General features: G+C 44.6%; 1 protein-coding gene and 1 long non-coding RNA gene across 2 annotated transcripts in view; both read right to left on the bottom strand.

Moving 5' to 3' along the window:
• CDK17 (cyclin dependent kinase 17) overlaps positions 1-8435 on the bottom strand; it is a 180374-nt gene extending 171939 nt beyond the window's left edge. Inside the window, exon 1 of the mRNA XM_074941864.1 lies at positions 8282-8435. The gene's annotated coding sequence lies outside the window, so the exon portion shown is untranslated. The remainder of the gene's footprint in view (positions 1-8281) is intronic.
• Positions 8436-14028: 5593 nt separating this feature from the next.
• Positions 14029-17624, bottom strand: LOC141986504 (uncharacterized). Its single transcript, XR_012639301.1, has 3 exons — positions 16212-17624; positions 16002-16136; positions 14029-14238 (listed from the first exon to the last, which is right to left on the bottom strand). It is a non-coding gene; the product is annotated as an uncharacterized LOC141986504 (long non-coding RNA).
• Between the last annotated feature and the right edge of the window lie 473 nt (positions 17625-18097).

The following is an 18097-nucleotide window of genomic DNA, read 5'->3' as shown; positions in this document are numbered from 1 at the left end:
CTTAACCTTCTTTTTGATAAAATAAATAGCCTGAGCTCATTAGATCTTTCATTATCAGGCATTTTTCCAATCCTTTAATCATTCTCTTGGCTTTTCTCTGAAGCATCTACAAGTTTTCAATGTTCTTTTTGAATTGTGGACTCCAGAACCAGCTACAAAATTCCAGTAGCAGTCATATCACTGCCAAATACATATGTAATTTAACCTCTGTACTATTAAACAGTATTCCTGTGTATAAATCCAAGGATCACACCCTTCAAGTATGTCCTCCAATTTCTGGATCTAGATATATTACTTTACATTTTGGCCATAATGAAAAACATAGTTTGTTTGTGCCCAGATTACAAAGCAATCTGGATCATTTAGTATTGGTGACATTACCTCTTCATTATTTACAACTTCCCCAATCTCTGTGTTATCTGTAAATTTAGTCAGTAATGAGGTTTTATTTTCTTCCAGGTCCTTGTGTATTTTTGCTTCCCTAATAAATTTTCTTCAGTTCCTATCCTCTAATTAATATTCACTGCTATCAATGTTCCTTTATTTATATTTGCTTTTGTACAGCTGCCTTCATTTCTCCTCTAAGCCAGGCTGTTTTTTTAACTAGTGTAGCTTTCTCTCTCAATTGTGGCTTTTTGGGCCTCTGGTAAAATGTTCTTAAACAGTGCCCAATTATCATTCACATTTTTCTGTTTAAGTTCTTTCTCCCACTTGATTTGATTCATAGTTGTTTTCAGCTTTGTGATATTAGAATCTTTAAAGCACTAAGTATATATACTGGTTTGGACTTGATTGTGTTTATATATAACAAAAGTAATCAAATCATGATCACTTGCACCTAAGCAACCACTGACCTTTAGCTCTGTGATCAATTCTTCTTTATCAGTCCGAATTAGGTCTAACATACAATTCCCCTGTATTGGATACAAAATTTTTTAAGTTGCAGAATTGTCATCTATACTTTTTAGAAATTCCAAGGATGGTTTAGTACTGGCAATATGAGGAGACCTTCAACATATGTCATTCAGATTGAAATCCCCCATGATATGCCAACTTCCACCCCCCCCCCCACATTACACATAGAGATGGTCATCCTGTTCCTTAGTGTGATTTGGTAGTCTGTAGCAGACACCAACCTGGCAACCCATTATCATACACTTCATTACAGCATACTTCAGGACAGAGTAGGCCCGTTGCTCAATGAGGGGGAAAAAACAACAACAGAAAATGTGGAAATGGCAGAGTTGTTTAATGACTTCTTTGTTTCAGTTTTCACTAAGAAGGTTGGTGGCGACTGGACATCTAACATAGTGAATGCCAGTGAAAATGAGGTAGGATCAGAGTCTAAAATAAGGAAAAAACAAGTCAAAAATTACTTAGACAAGTCAGATGTCGCCAAATCACCAGGGCCTGATGAAATGCATCCTAGAATACTCAAGGAGCTGACTGAGGAGATATCTGAGCCATTAGCAATTATCTTTGAAAAGTCATGGAAGACAGGAGACATTCCAGAAGACTGGAAAAGGACAAACATAGTGCCCACCTATAAAAAGGGAAATAAGGACAACCCGGGGAATTACAGACCAGTCAGCTTAACCTCTGTACCTGGAAAGATAATGGAGCAAATAATTAAGCAATCAATTTGCAAACACCTAGAAGATAATACGGTGATAAATAACAGTCAGCATAGATTTGTCAAGACCAAATCATGTCAAACATCCTGTCAAAGAAAGCTATCAGGTTAACAAGTCTTGTGGATGGGGGGAAGTGGTAGATGTGGTATAGCTTGACTTTGGTAAGGCTTTTGATACTGTCTCCCATGACCTTCTCATTAACAAACTACGGAAATACAACCTAGATGGAGCTACTATAAGGTGGGTGCATAACTGGTTGGAAAATCATTCCCAAAAAGTAGTTGTCAGTGGTTCACAGTCATGCTGGAAGGGCATAACGAGTGGGGTCCCACAGGGATGGGTTCTAGGTTCTGTTCTGTTCAATATCTTCATCAGTGATTTAGATAATGGCATAGAGAGTACACTTTTAAAGTTTGCAGATGATACCAAGCTGGGAGGGGTCACAAGTGCTTTGGAGGATAGGATTAAAATTTAAAATCATCTGGACAAACTGGAGAAATGTATTAGCAGGAGTATTATAAACAAGACAGGAGAAGAAATTCTTCCGCTCTACTCCACGCTGATTAGGCCTCAACTGGAGTACTGTGTCCATTTCTGGGCGCCACATTTTAGGAAAGATGTGAACAAATTGGAGAAAGTCCAGAGAAGAGAAACAAAAATGATTAAAGGTCTAGAAAACATGACCTATGAGACAAGATTGCAAAAAACTGGGTTTGTTTAGTCTGGAGAAGAGAAGACTGAGAGGGGACATGATAACAGTTTTCAAGTACATAAAAGGTTGTTACAAGGAGGAGAGAGAAAAATTGTTCTTAACCTCTGAGGATAGGACAAGAAGCAATGGGCTTAAATTGCAGCAAGGGTGGTTTAGGTTGGACATTAGGAAAAACTTCCTAACTGTCATAGTGGTTAAGCACTGGAATAAATTGCCTAGGGAGGTTGTGGAATCTCCATCATTGGGGATTTTTAAGAGCAGGTTGGACAAACACCTGTCAGGGATGGTCTAGATAATACTTAGTCCTGTCTTGAGTGCAGGGGACTGGACCTCTCAAAGTCCTTTCCAGTATGATTCTATGATTAGTTGTTAAGGTTCCTAAAGATTATTGTATAGACATGTTTGGGGTTTAAAGCTAAATAAAAAACATAAAGAGATGAGGGTACCCCAATATCAGAAAAATCAAACAGAATTCAGAGAAAAGCAACAAAACGCTTGGAGAAATTACTTTCTGAAGAAACACTGTTTAGATTATGGAAATGTGCAGTGTTGTAACGACTTCAATGTAACGACACACTGAAAATTTCCCTAATTTATAATACTTCAGAGAAGCAACGGTCATGATCTTGCAAACAGTTATGCACATACTTAACTTTAAGCATATAAGTATTCTCATTGACTTTAAGAACATATGTAAATCCAGGATCAGGGCCTACATGTGGTTATAACAACCATACATCAGCTGTGTGAGGGGAAGGTGATGAGAGATGGTAACTGCTCTACCAGTATTTGAAAACACCAACAGGGAGTGTGGGCAGGAGTATAATTGCAAGCAGTGGACTAAAAGTAAAACAAAGGAAGGGAGAACATAAGAAAAATTCCTAACTGCAACATCCATTAATGCCTCTTTACAGTAGAAAAAGGAAAACTAAAAGCATAAAGCAATAGGGCTTGTATGCTAGCATTCCTTTATCATCAACATAATTGTATTTAACTGTTCTGTTCATTGCATTAGCTTTTGTATACCTCTTGTAAAACAAAACAAAAAAACGGTTTCCTAACTGATAACGCCAAACATCTTTCTAAAAAAGAACAGATTAAGACCTTCTTCAAGACCAGCCTGTTCCCCAAACGTGATTATAGTACAATGATTTTTTTTATCCACACTGGCAGAAAAGAAAACTCAAAGACCCATGCTGAGGCATAGTTATGTTTTTTAGAAAAACCCCAAAATATTTTTGTTTAGAAACTTTCCTAATGTTCATCAAGTTTTCTCTTGCAAAATTTCTTTCTATTATGCCCAATTATACTCCCATTCATAATTGGTATTTTTACTTTTCCAATTATGGTAGGTAGACAATCATCTCTCCTTTTCTTTCCCTGCCTCATGCCCAGGTGTCACCTGACCAAGCCATCCACAGAGTTTCTAAACTTTCCTCAGATCAGTTCCTCCAAGCTCCTTTGTCATTTGTCAAGACCTATGTTAATATACTATTCCATACTGAACCAAGTTTTCAAATCAATTAAAAAAAATTGTGTTAGAACTCAAACCCCTAAATGTGGCAGAGAACTTTGTGTTGGCATGGTTCGTTCTCCAATACTGACAAGATCTAAGTACTAAATCATCTCCAAGGAAAAGAATCCTACATTGGTAGGTGGATGATTAAATGACTTAATTGGTCTTTTCCATCTCTAGTTTCCATAATTCCAGATAAACAACATAGATATGCTTCCAGACTGACTAAGAGCGTCAGTGCACCTATTCGCTGCCTGTGGCACATAACAGTTTAGTCTCCTGTGAGCTGTAATACTTTGGTCTAATGTTGGTTGTTGGATTTAGCGTGCAGATGCTGGGTGGCATCGATGGCCTGTGACATACAGCAGGTCAGAACAGATGATCTAGTGGACTCTTCTGGCCTTAAACTCTATAAATATCTATTACTCTGGGTCTGGTCCTAATTTTAAAAATGCAACTGTATTCTTGTATGACTTCACACTTCGCTCCAATAATAGCAACGTTTTCCAATAAAGTTAAGTGGAAGTACAGATATACAGGGGGAAAAAAAGGCAAGTACAGGGCAATCTGTATTCAAAATCACCTTTATAAGGCAACCTCCTTTCTTCAGCCTGCCCCACATTTCCAACCCAAGTCTACCAAATACAGTTCTGCTCCTACTTTATTAAAAGGCCACTTCCATTAAGCAACTAATATTTATCAGTTCTTTCAGTAGTCACTTGGAATCTGCCAAGGAAACTACACTTTTCAAAAACTACAAATTGAACCACTAATCGAGGTTATTTTGAGGCAAGCTGGCTACACTGTACTTTGATTAAATACACATTCCTGCTACAACCAGATTAAAAAGAAGCTAAAGTTCTTATTTTTATTTTTTTGGATTCTTGTGCACTGAATCGACAGGCTGAGTCTAATTATGGCCTTTCTCCCACACATTGCAAGAGTCAACATCAATGGTTAAATATCACAACCCAAGAATATTTTGGGCTTAAATTGTTGTTTAGAATTTTTGTCTTTTAAGTGGTTTCAACTGAGCTTTGAAGTTAACACCTCCCTTAACAAGAGAGGAGGAAACTAACATCTGCTAGAGCTATTATTCAGGCAGTTTAGTCATGACGACAGATGTGTATTGATTTAAGTACAGAGGATTATTTAGTTTCAAGTGTAAATGTGAAGTTTTGGCCAATGGGGTATCAAAGCTCACCCCACAGGCAAGCAGCAGCTAGGAAGCACAGACATATTTCATTAAGTTGCTGGAACTTCTTGGCCAAATGCATTTTATACCATGTTTTTAAGTAGACCAATGTTTTTACAATATATTTATAAATCCTAGGGCCTTTAACAGAAACACTTAAGTGTCACGGAATACAGTGATGCCCAATTGTTCGTAATTACATATGAAGAGTTTGGTTGGTGTGTGCATAAAAGGCATACAACCAAGCACTTAAGATTCTATATTAAGGGCATCTCACCCTTCATTAACACATGTCAAGAAAGTTATCTGATGCAGAGAAGAGGACAGAGAATTATAGTTAGGACAAATGGAAGTAAACATTTTTAATGATTTATAGTACAAACACGTTTACCATGATTCAGCAACTCAACATTTAAGCTAGGAACAGTATTTCCATGATAAATCCTGGGGTTTGGACATTTATATTGTGCATTTCAAAAATGCATTTGAACTAAAAATTCAGTGCAGAAGGTATTAGCTAAGTGCTTTTTAAAAGAGTTGTTTAGCCATTCTTGAGTAAAAGCTGAAAAGCATGTGACATTCCCATGGTTTCCGATGTTCTCACCAAAAAGGGAAAACAAGAAAAAAAAAGTATTTGTATAACAGAGATTAATATAGTGAATTAATTGAATTCTTCTCCAGGTTACCCTTCTCTGAATAAATATTTTATTTTTTCCATCTTGAAAAGAAAGGTGCACTTTTCAGATTGGACTGTTTAAATACACTATACAGAAGCTAGTTTTATTAAGGCTAGTTGAAACAGATGTGAATAAATTAAAAAACTACACTAAAAGCCTAGTTTTTCCTTTCAGCAGCAGACAGTAATTTAAGAAATGAGCAGGATTTAAATTTTGATAATAAATTTTAAAAAATTCTGCACAATTCTACTCTAAAAGTAACACCGTTCATCAATATAATCACACAGAATATTAACTCTTAATATTCAGACTAACCAGTAATCATGTTTTTTCAGACTCATAAGATTTATGGTGAAATTAAAGCAAGGATGGTTGAGAAAACAAAGCAATTTTGTTCTCACCTGTTATCAATCCCAACTAGATTATGAGCTATAAATGGAATTCTCCAGAATATTTTGAAGATATTTGCTTATTACTAGCAAAGAGACTATCTCTAGTGTTTTACATAATAAAAGGTCAGTGAAGACACTACGTCCTCAACCCATAGAAGAGATGAAACAACCCTCCACTTTCTTCATGATTTTGTCCCGTTCTGCAAGCTGCTCCATGTGGAGGTGCCTCTGTACCCAAGTAGAGGCCCACTGACTCATGTGTGGAAAACAGCTTACAGGACAGGGACCTAACTATCATGTTCTCCTTATTGAAGCTCTCATAATCCACAGTCTGTACTGCAAAGACAATTGTTATTTAAATAGTTACACCAAAATAAAAAGTATGTTTTGGGGTCTGAAAGTTTAATGACCTTTTACCAGCTTAATGTGGTAACTATTTCTATATATTACATTATCCTTTCAAGTAAAAATACAAAACTATTTTTAGAGACTTAGTTCAATATCTAGTTATACTTGGTATTTTAATGTTAATTAGGCAAAACATAGTTTGTCTCCAGTCATTAACAAAAGTATGCAGATGTGTCACAAAATCAGAACATGGGATTTCAATAAAGCACATCTCAGTTTACCTAATATCTTAAATGCATACAATGCCAGATCATCTACTTTACTTTCTGAATTATATTTATTTAAAAATAAATCCAAATTTAGTTCCAAGTCCCAGTTTCCATAAATGCTTTAATCTGGCCAAAAGCATCCAAGCTCTTAACCTCACATTTCAGGGCAAGTAGCTCTCCAACTCAAATGAATGCAAGTAAAAATAAATACATTTAAAAACCTACATGAACATTTATCATCCCAACACACATCCAAATCTGAGTGACTACAAGGTAAGTATCTGGGGCGGGGGTGTTTGTTGTTTTACTTTGTACCCTTGAATAAAGTATGGGGGGGAGGAAAGCATGCAGAGTTTCTGAAAGGAATTCTTTGGCCTGGGCTATGATATGCCTCTGCCTGATTTTCCTCACAACACTGGCAATATTGTTAACTGTCATAAACAAGGTGCCAAGGACAGTACCAAATTCAGAGCAACTTTTAAATTCTCTCCAGCAACCAAAATTGTTGCAGAGAAGAGAGCTAAAAGGAATCAAGGCCAGCAAAATACTGTCTGAGAAGTAGCTAATCCATTTCTATGAATTCTATTATAAAAAGTGTGATGACTTTCAACAAAATATAATGTGATTCATGCCAAGTAGTTTCCCCCTTTCTTGTGGAAGAAGACCTATTTTGCTCAGGCTGCACCTACGATATTACAAACCCTAGAGAGGAAGGGGAGGGAGAGCGGGTGTTCACAGTCATTCAGAGTCAATAAATGTTCATATATCCTATCATTTGGAAACCCTCCCCAAAGCTTAGGGCAAAAACACTGTTTAGTCAAGGAAAAAATGAGGAGAAAAAAACCCCTGCAATGTGAGTGCATGTGTCATACGTGTGGGGGCTGGAGGAGAGGAGCTGTCAGGGAGAGAAACATCTTTCATGGGGGGGGAAGGAGAAAGCGCTTACGCATAACATTCAGATCAGAGACACGGAACGAGGCATTCACGGCGACAATCAACTTTTCCTTCAGGCCTAACTTACTCGTGCCTTCAAATTTTTCAAAATGGTCAACAGCAGCACCAGCACGCACCCTGCCCTCCCCAGCCCCCGCACACAACAGGGTAGGATCCCGCCGCGTCCTTCCTGCGCTAGTCAGTGTCTCCGCATCGCCTTCAGGGAGCCGCGGGGCCGCCCCCGGGACCTATTTGTGTTACCCTGCGGGCTGCCGCCTGCCTGCTGCAGTCACATCCCGGAAACGCAGGAGGGGCCGGGGGCTCCGCGGCGGTAACCCCGACCCGGTCCCGTCCCAGCCCCCGGAGCGGCCCGGACAGGGCCCCCCACCCCACGGGGGTCACTGCCGGGGGGCAGAGCCACGTAGGCACCTGGTCACCCCCGCGCTGCTCTGACAGCCCCGGGCCCAGCCCCCTGCCCTCCCTCTGGGCCTAGTTTTACCCCTCCCAGGGCCAAGGCTGCCCCCTTCCTCGGGCCGGGCCCGGCTCAGCCCCGGGAGCGGGACCCCCACCCCGGGGAGAGGAGACAACGGGCAGCCCCGACTCACCAGCCGCGCCAGGTCTCCGCTGGTCCGGAGTGGGGGAGGGGGCGGTTCCTCCCCCTCCTATGCGCGGCAGCCGCGGCCGGACGCAGCCGCCTCCGGGCGCCGAGCCCCGCTCGCTCCGCCGCCCCGAGAGCTGCTTCCTCCGCCCAGGCGCTGCGGAGCCCCGGCCGCTTCCCCCTCCCCGCCGAGAGTCACTTTACTCCCCCCGCCAACATGGCTGCTTCCCGAGCCGCCTCCGCGGCTCCCGACCCCGCTGCGGCCGCCGCCCCCCGAGCACCCCCGTAGCCCGGCCCTCGGAAGGGAGTCGCTCGCCGCCGATGGGAGCCGCGAGCGGGGGCGCGCGGCTGCGGGGCGAGGCTGGCGGCCAGGGACTCGGCGGCGGCGCTTCTGCCTCTTCCAGCGGCTCGCTCGGGGACGGCGCAGCCGGAGCCCAGGAGGGGCCGTGGGAGAGCGGGGCCAGGGCGACACCTAGTGTCTGCGGCGGCCACTGCAGAGCCCGTCCGGCCCCGGGAGCGCCAGGCAGCCGGCTCCAGCTATTGCTGTAAGCCAGCAAGTGTAACCCGCCCGGGGCTTCTCCCCACACCCGTCCCCGGAAAGGGGCTCCCCCCCAACATACACACCCTAGAAAGGGGCTTCCTCCCCTCACATCATCCCCCTACGCACGCATCCCCCACAGATAGGGGCTTCCCTACACGCACACCCCTACTGGAACGGGGTTTCCCCTCCAAACATCCCCTCACACCCTGGAAAAGTGCTTCCCCCCACCACCACCACCACTCCTAAACACCCTCCCCCGCGCACACACACACACACAGAGGAGAGAGGGTCTGCCCCTGCTTCCAAAAACATACACATCTTTCAGCAGGTAAAGAACTGCTCCCCCAAAATATCTCCCCTACACACATCCCACCCGATGTGGAGAGGGCTGTCCCCCAAAAAGCAACCCTTCCCCTATCCCATCCTACCCAGGAGAAGTGCTGCTCCCTCCAAGACATTCCCCCAAAAACATATGGAAGAGTGGTCTCCACCCTTTTTCCAAAATATTTCTCCCCCCACACACACACACACAACCAGGTTAGGGTGCTGACCTCCCCCTTCAGAACATTCCCTTTACACACGTGCCACCCGAGAGAGCTTCCTCCCAAGGAGATACACCCTTCCTACAAAAGGGAGCATCCCCCTCTCCAAAAGGTCCCTCCACACGTCCTTCGTAGAAGAAGGAGCTTCCCCCCAAACACAGATTATACTCAGGAGATAGAGCTGCATCAGGCTACCGAGGTTTTCCCAGCCACATGGTTCTGCCTCCAGATACACTGCACAGGTGATGTGCAGTTTACACTGGCCACCATGCTGAGTAATACACAAGTCCTGAAGGTCTAAATGGTTCCTTAAGTGACATTTTAACAGGATGTAAGTGTGTGAACAGTGTGAGCATTTTCTGATTCACCCTGTTTACCAGCATCTAATAATAATTAATGTTTGCTACTGGAAAAACTTCTATCTGAAGATGGTAAGGTCCCTTCACCTGCCTGTGTGGTGGTGGAAATTCCTCCCATTTGGCAGGTTGGTAAACTGAGGCACATGGCAGTGCTGTGACTTTTGCAGCATTATACAATGAATCATGACCCCTTGTCTTGTGCATTTGTCACAAAACCATCCTTCCCATATTTGTACCTGCAATGCTTCTTTTCCCTTTCTCTCACTCACAATTTCTACTCCATTTCTTCTTTTCAGTGGCTGTTTTCAGTTCCCTACTTCTCGCAGTCAGTCCGTTCTGTCCCAGAATTTCTTTGTAACCCTTCTGCTCCTACCCCCTGGAGGTTAGTAAGGGCCAGGAAGTAGCACTGCAGGCTCTGTATTCTTCCCCACTGATTCATATTTTTTACATTTCTAATATACAGGAAGTGAAGTATCATGAAAAGACCAGATCTCACTTCATTTTAGTGATTTTTTGATGGTCTGAAAATGTCAGTGAAGTACAAATAAAAAAGTATTTGAAATGCAAGTACCAGGAAATGTACCCACTGCACTGATGTAACTCAGGGCTCAATGCCTTTTTTTTTTTTTTTGGGGGGGGGGGAGGAGTATTGATTTTTGTTGTCCGTTTGCGTGTTTTCCCTTATTTATTGGCCAAAGTTCAGTGCAAATAACAGCACCTTTCATCAAAATGGATCTACTTGCATTTTACAGACTTTAGTAAATGACTGTACTAGGCCAAATCCTATACTCCTTACTAAGGCGAAACATAGGCCCAGATTCTTTGCTTCATTGAGCTTCAGCTCAGTGTAGGTGTAGATGGAGAAAAAGCAGGGAAACTGTTTATGATTCCTTAATTCTTATTATGGATCTGTGCTACTCTGTGCCCTGGTAGAGATTGGAGTAGCCTAGGATTTGTTCTAACTTACACTAGCTGGCTGCAGTTCCTGAGGGACCATATGACAGCTGAGAAGAGCCACAGAATGCAGCATAGTCTGGACAGTCCCTCTACCCAAAAGGGCCAAGTGAAGGGTGGGGTAGCATAGAAGCTGGGTACCAAGGCTGTGTGCCAACTGAGAGCTCCCGTACTCCAGGGAAATTCTCAGGTGTCCAGACCTGGCTGCTTTCCATTCTCTTTGCACCTTTTAGGCACCACAAAGGAGCCAGAACAGAGTAGAGAATCTGGACCCCAACAAAGGGAAATAAGTTGCATTTGCCTAAATAAGGAGTGCAGGAGTTGAACCACCTCTTACAGGACACATAGGATTCACTTTGCTCATTAATGCAGTACCATAATCTGAGGTGGAATGCCCAGTCGCTTAGGGCACAAAGAAGAATACCATCCAATTTGGAAGGGCAGAGAGAATTGATGGAGGCAAAATGTGACTGCCAATTTGATAATTATCCAAGACACCAGGATAACACTTTTACTGTTACAAAACTAGTGGGATTTTTAATAACTCTGAGAGCAGACAGTGAAGCTTTGACACTTCTTGGCACTTCTTTCATCAGACTCTTTCAAGGGTCAGGAACCACCAGAAATGTCCTGAAGCTGTTCTTACTGGATCTCCTAAACTCTGAATAGTAGCACGGTGACCAGTGTTTACTTTATCTTGTTCAATTTGTGAACTCTTCTGGGCAGGGAATGTTATAGTTGTAAATTATCATGTAAGTGTACAGCGCTGTATAAATGTTTTATAAGAAATCTTTTCTGTTGGACTACCCAACTATAAACAAATTGAATAAATAGTACTCAACTAAACAGTGTTTCACAAAGGGGTGTGTGTGAGCAGAGAGCTGTGCTATTTGTTTAGAGACTGCAAATATTTTAAAACATTCTGAGGGAGGAGGGTCCTGTTCTGTTTTATACACATTTTTGTCAACCCTTGAAGTATATTGTGATGAGAAAAGTAGGGAAATTATGGTATAAGAGAGAGACAAGAAGCTGAAAAATGAGCAAGTGTGATGGGTCAGCGGAGGGCAGTGAAGTGAATTTCGTGGTGCTATTTCCCTCCTGCCTTGGAGAGTGATAGGTGGCTAGGAGGAGAAATTCTGTGGCAATTAAGGGAGTTGAGAGGGGTGGGTTACAGAACCTGGGCGTCTGGGAGCCTGAGAGGAGTAGGGCATTTGAAGACAGCTGGGCAGAAGGGGCCTGGGAACCACCAGGTGCTAGAGCCAGAATGTGAAATTGTGACCCCATTGAAGTCAATGGTAGTTTTGCCTTTGACTTTAGTGGGGCTAAGATTTCACCATGATAGACTTTTAGCAGCTGAAGTACTTATATCACCTGCTGAAGTACTTATATTACCTGTCAGGAACTGAAGACAAGTTTCTTCTTTGAGTAGCATCCCTATGGACTGTAGGTGTGTCTTCGGCCCTGCGCAGCTGATCAGAGAACTTCGGTAGCAGTGGCCGTGGGGCCCACACATGCGCTGTCTCGCCTTGTGCTGCGCCACGAGGCTAGCCAGTGCATGCAGGCTAACCGTCCTAGGTGCTTTCTCTACCACCCCTAGAGACGGAGCCTTTAGCTGTCTGTTAGCGGATTGTTAACTCTTTCGTTTGTTAAATTTTAGCTTCTTTGAAAACCTTTTTGCTTTCTTCTGACTTTTTATTTGGCCATGCCTAAAAAGAAAGAAAGAAAAAAAGACTTTGTTCTTGTGTTGACCCCTGTTGGGGGGGGGAGGAAGGGACCTTCCTCCCACCCCTGGACAAGGGTATGACTGGCTCTCCAGGCTTCAAGAAGTGTCTCACTTGCAGTGAAGTGATCCAGTCATGGACAAGTACCCTCAGTGCATCCATTGCCTCATTGAAGGCCACATCCAACAAAAGTGTTCCCTCTGCCAGCAGCTCTGACCAAGATACCGCAAGGACAGAGAGCTCTGCCAGAAAATCATCTTTATGGATGCAGCTCTCCAACTCTAGCCCTCTAGTGGGTATAAGTGTTCCCCTCAACCTTTGACTTTGAAGGATAGTGGGTCAAAAGACTCCTCTCATTAATTGAAAAAAGAGAGCAAGAAGTCTCCTTAGCGAACCCAGGAAAGCGAATTACCATTTTGCTCTGTGTCCTTGGCACCAAGATCATTCAGCACCCATGCCTCATGGCAACCATCGGTATCTGGCACCTTTGCTAAGCCCACAGACCCTTTGGGCACAGGCACTGAATTTTCGGTACAGAGAAGGGCAAACACCCTAAAGTGCTCCCGATACACGAGTCAACATCGGTACTGGCAGTGATATTGGCCCACCCGGCACGGGAGAGACAAGTACAAGCAAGGTCTCCATCTCCCCCGATACCACCACTGATGCCAGAATGCTCAGTACTGGCGGAATTCCATCAAACTGGTGATTTAGGCATACTAGAGGCATCCAACTCTCCGCCCCTTGGTATCAAGATCATGGGATATCTCCCAACAATCATGCCATGCCCCTCCACTGTCAAGCAAGGGATACGATAGTGAGCCAGAGAGCGTTTCACAGTACTCCTCCCAAACTCCATAGGGAACCCACTACCAACAAGGTCCAGGAATGTGCCACCAAATGGCACCCCCACCATCTTGGTACGGCCACCCATGGGCACCCCCACCAGGCCTTATGCCACCAGAGTGGCCATACTGGGACCCCAGTGCGGCACAGCAACAGCCTGTCTCCAGGACACCAATCATTGCCCAAGATCCCTCCAGGCATGCTCTTGGCCACAACATCGAGGGCCTCAGAACCTCAAGAAATGGAGGAACAGGAAGGGGACACAGAAGAGGAGATAACACCTAAGGCCACATCCACCTCTTCACTGGACAAAGTTTAAAGACCCATGCCACCAGCTCATTGACGTCCTTCATGTTTCATCCACTTCAAAAATCACCCTCCCAATCAATGAGGCTATCCTACACCCAGCTAAGATGGTGTGGCACACCCGGCTTCAGTGGCCCTGATGTGCAAGCGGGCAGACAAAAAAATATTATGTCCCCATGAGGCAATCAGAATTCCTATTCACCCACCTGCCACCCAGCTCTATCGTGGTGGACTCTCATGAACTCTCATGGCCAACAACATCTCTCCAGAGCAACGCCCTATGACAGAGACTGGAAGCACCTTAATCTCTTTGGTAGAAAAGTGTACTCTTCAGTCACCTTACAGTTTCATATTGCCAACTACGAGGTGCTCATGGCTAAATATAACTACACAAATTATAATAAGGTAAATGACTTTATTGATAAACTGCCAGAGAGCTCCTGCGACTCCTTCAAAGCCATCATCCAGAAGGGGCAACTGGTGGCAAAAACATCACTGCAGTCGGCCCTCAACACTGCCGACAGGACTGCCAGGACCATCTCCATGGCTGTGGTGATGAGACAGACTTCATGGCTTGGGATTCCCAAAGGACATGCAGACCATAGTGGAGGACCTTCCCTTTGAAGGTGTAAAGCTCTTTGTTGAGAAGGTGCCTTCTTGAAGGATTTCAAGGCCACCCTCAGGTCTCTGGAAATCTACACACCAAGGCAAAAGAGATGTTTTAGCCCTCAATGCAAGCAATGGCCTCATGTGTCCCAATTCCTGTAATGACAACACTATGAGTCCCAAAGAAAAAAAGGACAATGGAAGTCTTCCATCTCCCAATCCTCGACCCAACCACCTGCTCCTAAGCACCACTTTTGGTGGGCAGGTCAAGGTGCCACGAGTCCTCTCCCCACTACTACCTGTGCCCATGCACCCATTTGGCCACCGTTTGGCAGCATGCTGCAATGCCTGGGAGCATATAATGTTGGACAGATGGGTCCTAGAAATTGTCAGATCCGGTTACTCCATCCACTTGACCTCCTTATCCCCTCCACAACACCCTTCCCCATCCCTCTTCAGAGACCCGTCTCATGAGAGTCTACTACGGAGATAGGTAGATAGATAGATAGAGGAGATAGATCGACTCCTGAAGTTAGGAACACTAGAACCAATTCCTCAACATCTACAAGTTGAAGGATTTTACTCTTGTTACTTCCTAACACCCAAAAGAAAGGGAGGTTGGAGACCCATTCTGGACCTCAGAGCTCTCAACAAGTTCGTCAAAGCTCAGAAGTTCAATATGGTCACCTTATCAACGATCATTCCATCATTGGAATACGGAGACAGGTTTTTGGCCCTTGACCTACAGGACGCCTACTTTCACATTTCAATACTACCGACTCTCAGACATTTTCTCAGGATCACTCTGGGGCACGACCACTACAGAGTCCCCCTCTTCGGATTTTCAGTGACCCTGAGAGTATTTTCCAAAGTTCTCTCAGTGGTGACCACTCATCTATGATCATAAGGGATAATGATCTACCCTTACCTGGATGATTGTTTCCTCAGACTCCAATTGCTTCAAGAGGCTCGTCGAGCCACCAAGGCCACGATATGCTTGTTCACGGAACTCGGCCTACAGATCTATTCCCAGAAGTCAACCCTCACACCAGGGCAATGCCTGGAATTCATAGGGGCTGACCTAGATGCGCTACAGGCCAAAGCCTTCCTACCTCAAGACAGGTTTCTATCCCTAATCTCTCTTATAGACACAGCTCAATGCATCCCTCAAGTGCCAGCTGGAATCTGCCTCCAACTCCTGGGACATATAGCAGTAAGCACAGTGGTGATTCCGCATGCCAGACTCCACATACGATGCCTAAAGATGTGGTTCAGTTCAGTTTACAGACTGAACAGAGACAGTCTGGGCAAACTCCTGACACTACCCACCAGGATCAAGAACTCCCTGGACTGGTGGAAGAACCCAACCAATGCATGCAAAGGGATCCCCCTTTCACAGGAGTCATCTTCGTCACTCCTTACCACCGACGCATCCCTCATAGGATGGGGCTTGCATTTAGTCTCATAATGCAAGGCAAATAGTCAACTGAAGAGATATCCCTGCACATCAGTCTCCTCGAATTCAGAGCAGTCAGGAATGCCTGCACCCATTTCCTCCCGCTGATAACAGGATCACATACCAAAATCCTAACAGACAACATAGCCTGCATGTATTATATCAGCCGTCAAGGGAAGGGCCTCCCTATACATGCAAGTGATGAGACTATGGAATTGGTGCATCTCTCACAACCTCACCTTGCCTGCGGCTTATCCCCTGGGCATGCAAAACTTGATTGCGGACAAGCTCAGTCGCACATTCCCACACAACCATGAGTGGGAGATGCACCCATCAGTACTTCACAACTTGTTCACACGGTGGGGAACACTGTCCACAGATCTGTTCACCACTTACCAGAACAAAAAGTGTCCATGATACTGTCCCAGGGTGTGGATCAGACAGCACTATCTGGGCAATGCTCTCCTCCTCCCATGGGACAAGGGCCTTCTTTATGCCTCCCCTCCGTTTCTTCTTCTGCTGAAGGTCCTACTAAAGATAAAGAGGGAGGGAGCTTATGTAATTTTGATTGCTCCCACGTGGCCAAGACAGACCTGGTACCCTTACCTGATGCAGCTCACAACGTGCCCACGGATCTCCATTCCGGCCACTCCACACCGTCTCTCTCAGGACAAAGAGTGTACCATGCATCCCAACCTGGGGATCCTCCACCTCAAAGCATGGATCTTATGTGGTTCCAGCACCTAGAGAGCTCCTGCTCAAAGGAAGCACAGGAGGTTCTACTGCACAGTAGAAAGTCCTCCACACAACACACTTACCTGCAGAAATGGTCCAGGTTCCAGATTTGGTGCATGTCCCAACAAATCTCTCCAGTGTCAGCAACTCTTCCACATATTCTGGAATATGCTCTAACCCTTAAAAAAATCGGGATTATCCCTGAGCTCTTTCAGGGCCCACCTAGCAGCTATCATGGCATTTCACTGTAGAGGGGTACTTAGTACTCTTGCACCCAACCACTAAAAAGTTCCTTAAGGGAATAACAAACCTCTTCCCTCAACCTTGGCTTTCTACCCCCTAGTGCTGAAGGGGCTGACCAGGCCCTCCTTTGACCCTATGGCCACCCGTTCACTAGCATACCTGTAGATGGAAACAGTTTTTCTGATAGCAATTACCTCGGCTAGAAGAATACGAAAAATAGCTGCTCTGATGGCGCATCCCCCATACACTGTGTTCTTCCCAGATAGGATTACTCTCAGACTGCATCCAAGGTCCATCCCTAAAGTGACCTACTCATTTTACATGAATCAGTCTATACCTCTTCCCGCCTTCTACCCCAAGCCTCACTGAGACAATAGGGAGACCATACTACATACCTTAGACGTTAGAAAAGTCCTTGCATTCTAGCTCGATAGGACAAAAGCCTTCAGGAAGTTCCCTAGGCTATTCCTCTCTATGGCAAAAAGGTCTAAGGGCTCAGTGATATCAGCCCAAAGACTCTCCAAGTGGATCTCAACTTGCATCAGACAGTGCTACCAAATTCGAAACATGACCCCTCCAGATTCGGTCTGTACACATTTCATGAGATCGACCTTCTCATCTGTCGCCTTCTTTAAGAAATCTGAAGAGCGGTGACATGGGCATCAACATCTTCGCAGAACATTATGTGACTCTGCCTTTGATGCCATCTTTGGCGCCACAGTACTATCATCTGTAACTAACCTGACTCCGAAGTCCCAAGGAGTACTGCTTGGAAGTCTCCTACAGCAGAGCACCCATAGGGGCACTAGTCAAAGAAGAAGTTACCTTCTGCAGTAACTATGGTTTTTCGAGATATGTGTGCCTATGGATGCTTCACTATCCGCCCTCCTCCCTCTACTTTGGAGTTCTCACTTATGACTCTGTGGTAGAGAAGGAACTGAAGATGGTTAGCCCACATGCGCTGGCTAGCCTCATGGCACAGAACAAGGAGAGACAGCGCATGTGCAGGCCCAACGGACACTGCTACCAAAGTTCTTCAATCAGCAGTGCAAGGGCACAGACACACCTACAGTAGAGCACCCATAGGGACACACATCTCAAAGAACCATTGTTACTGCACAAGGTGAGTAACTTCTTCTTTGGTACCACAGAAGTCCCATGGAAGAAGGACAATTTCTCCTCTCAATTGTGTGAAGACTTTTTGTCAGTCTTCTTAGAACTCACTTGTGTTTTACCCCCGAAGTGCTGCCCGGCTCTCTTAATTGGCCAAATGGGCACACCTGTCCTGGCATAGGAGAGCTGGACCCACTTCAGTTACAGGGACCAGCTACCCTGGGACACTTGCTTTCTTAAATTAAAATGTAGGTTTATCTGAAATCAGCAAGACAAATAAAAATAACTACAAAACTGTCAAAAGGCAAGATATGTATAATTAAAGCAGATACCGTTTCTAATTGTGCAGCCTTAACTTTGAAACTCCAACCTTTCCTTACATTGAATTAAGGCTGTGATTT

Source organism: Natator depressus, chromosome 1 (genome assembly GCF_965152275.1).
Source record: "Natator depressus isolate rNatDep1 chromosome 1, rNatDep2.hap1, whole genome shotgun sequence".
Lineage (NCBI taxonomy): Eukaryota > Metazoa > Chordata > Testudines > Cheloniidae > Natator > Natator depressus.
Note: the sequence above shows the minus strand (reverse complement) of the source record. Positions and strands in the feature narration are given on the sequence as shown.